Source organism: Suncus etruscus, chromosome 11 (genome assembly GCF_024139225.1).
Source record: "Suncus etruscus isolate mSunEtr1 chromosome 11, mSunEtr1.pri.cur, whole genome shotgun sequence".
Taxonomy (NCBI): Eukaryota; Metazoa; Chordata; class Mammalia; order Eulipotyphla; family Soricidae; genus Suncus; species Suncus etruscus.
In genome coordinates, this window is record NC_064858.1 from 52,193,619 (window position 1) to 52,196,894 (window position 3,276).

General features: G+C 39.9%; 1 pseudogene; it reads right to left on the minus strand.

Annotated features, from left to right (window-relative positions):
• Positions 1-2,467: 2,467 nt before the first annotated feature.
• On the minus strand, positions 2,468-2,891 carry LOC126021965 (40S ribosomal protein S18-like; annotated as a pseudogene).
• Between the last annotated feature and the right edge of the window lie 385 nt (positions 2,892-3,276).

Below are 3,276 nucleotides of genomic sequence, written 5' to 3' on the forward strand. Positions count from 1 at the left end.
GCTTGAATCGCTTAACCAGTTTGGTAGGGTAGGAACTATTTCAGGTAGAAAATAGCTTCAACTATTTAACCTAATAAAATGCCCTTTGCTTTTTAAAGCTTTGAAGTCTTTATCCACTTTAAGTTAATAAGCTAAAAGAAAGATAAAGCCAAGTGACCTTTCTTCCCTTTTCCTTTCTCATTAACTACTTTCTTAAAAACTAAAGGAAAAAAAGAGAGAGTACATATGTTCAAATGATCCTGGCTTAGAAAGGAAATACGTCTCTATCTCAAATCAGTATCTTCAAAAAATTATCTTCCTAGAGAATTTGTTATATTTACCTTAATTAAATTCCATTGAGAAACTCAATATTCAATACAAAAAAAAAACTCAATACAAATCTGTTTGATATCAGCTCTATATGTCAGGCTGAGGTAGTGTTAGAATTTGGATTGAGAGAACATTAGAAACTGAACTGTGTAGCTATATAGTTCATCTGATTTGTATGAGATCCTTGAAATCTTAGGAAAGCTACGTTAAACTAGAAGACTCGTCATTTACATTTCACTACAATCTTATAACTATATTCTGATTTTTGCTTTTAGGAACCACATTCCCTTCCATAATCATAGAGCACATGATTTTGTATGCAATGGACCATTTATTATAGAATTAGGCAGCTGGAAATTCTAGAATAATTGGTTTTATGTTCCTGAAACTCAGTTTAGTTTAACTAGAGTCAACTCTGGGTCTTTACTAGAATTTTGAGGAACTTGATGCAGAGACAGTGAAGATAAGTCTTTGTGTAAATCTAATCTGTGTTGGTACACATAATTTCAAGTTTCTTAATATTTGTTTTTGTTTTTAGACCACATCAGGTGTTGCTTAGGTCTTACTCTTGGCTCTGCACTAAAGGATAACTCATGGCTGTGTTGGGCTACCATATGAAGTGTCAAGGATAGATTCTAGTCTGGCTGCATATGTTAAGTCTGGAACTCAGGATTCACTGCCCAAAAGACCATCAGGGAGACGAGCAGTAATGTAAATGCAAGGGAGCTTATTCCAGCATGCTAAGGTTCAACATCTCCTAAGAAATGAAGACCCAAAAATGGCTCACATGGCAAATTTAAAGGGTACCAAGGCATAGTCTAGCCAGGGAATTCCTGCCTCTGGGTAGTTGACTTTTATAATAGGACCAATAGATCCTTAGTACAAGATTGGTATAGGAGTGGTGGTAGTTCAAGTGTAGCATCAAACAGACAGCTGGGTAGACTGCAATCCCCAGACCCAAAGTGCAGCGTCATCTGGCTATCTGTCCGTTGCCACAGACCCAGGGTACAGATATCATTTGGCAGTCTGTCAGCTCCTGTTTAGCCTTACATGGATATATTTTTTGGCATTTACCCTTAGAGTCTGGTCCCAGTAATTGGCCATTATGGCCTAGTCTTTAAACCTTAAACTGCAGCCTGTCATGGCTGCACTTAGGTTCACAACAAATCCAGACTTACAGAAATTAACTTCCTTAAGCAAGCAGATACAGAAGCCAAACCAATGTTATCTCTAAGCAAAGGCACATCATATTTTTTTTTTTTTTTTTTTTTTTTTTTTGGTTTTTGGGCCACACCCGTTTGACGCTCAGGGGTTACTCCTGGCTATGTGCTCAGAAATCGCCCCTGGCTTGGGGGGACCATATGGGACGCCGGGGGATCGAACCGCGGTCCTTCCTTGGCTAGCGCTTGCAAGGCAGACACCTTACCTCCAGCGCCACCTACCCAGCCCCCGGCACATCATATTTTAACATCAACATTTAGGTTACCGTTAATTCTAAATCTTAGATTCTCACGCAAATAAGGCAAGCAATCTACTCACTGTACTGTTGTTCAAACCCTGTTTCTTCAATAATTTTGAGAATAAAAATATTGAATAATAAAGCTGTTCAGATTCAGAGTTGGAAATTGATTTATTGGAAAGTAGAAAGGAAAGGAAAAAAACTGACTCACCAGGGAGAAAATTTCTATAGGATTAAGTTAAATATTGCTGTTTTTCTGTGGGCCTTTTATAGTAGAACCGAGTCTTTGTGTTACTTATCAAATGACAAGAATGTTTACAGAAAATGCAAGGGTAGTATGGATAGCTCCAATTCTTTTAGATTATCTATTTGACCATGGGCCTTTTGTATTACCCATTGTGTTTTAAATTTCCATTTTTCAAAAAGCACAGAAATTTACAGAGTGTTAAAATGAGATGGGAGAAGTCTGAAATGAGATTGAGACTTCTTTAAATACTCTTCAGGATTTGTGAGACTGGAAGATTACAGATGTGTCATACCAAAAAGAACATAGACTGGGATGAGAATGAAGAAAAGCAAGGCTGAGTTTTGAAGATTTCTATTGAATGTCATGAATGATTTCTATTGCTACCACATATACACTGATGACCAGTTATTTTTAAAGCATATAAACTATTATTATAGAGGAAGCCTACAGACTTATTTCTTCTTGGACATAACGACAGTCTGGCCACAGTGTCCTGAGGCCACAGTGTGTTGGCCGGTGACCCCGGTGGCCCGTGTCTTCTTCAGTCTCTCCAAGTCTTCACAGAGCTTGTTGTCCAGGCAGTTGGCCAGAACCTGACTGTATTTCCCATCCTTCACTTCCTTCTGTCTATTCAAGAAACAATCAGGAATCTTGTATTGGCGTGGATTCTGCATAATGGTGATCTCTGCTCCACCTCATCTTCAGTGAGCTCTCCTGCCCACTTCGTGAGGTCAATGTCTGCTTTCCTCAACACCACATGAGCATATCTTCGGCCCACACCCTTAATGCAGTGATGGCTAAGGCTATTTTTTAGTGCCCATCAATGTTGGTGTTGAGTAAAATGTACTGGAACTTCTCAGGGATTACTAAAGACATAGCAGTGGCACAGAAGCAGCATGGGGGCCTGCAGTGGAAGCTGAAGACTGATTTTTTATCTTTATTTTTTAATATCTTTATTTAAGCACCATGACTACAAACATGTTTGTAGTTGAATTTCAGTTAAAAAAGAACATGACCCTGGGGCCGGGCGGTGGCGCTGGAGGTAAGGTGCCTGCCTTGCCTGCGCTAGCCTAGGACGGACCGCGGTTCGATCCCCCGGCGTCCCATATGGTCCCCCAAGAAGCCAGGAGCAACTTCTGAGCGCATAGCCAGGAGTAACCCCTGAGCGTCACAGGGTGTGGCCCAAAAAATCAAAAAAAAAAAAAAAAAAAAAAAGAACATGACCCTTCACCAGTGTAACCTTTCCACCACCAATGCCCCC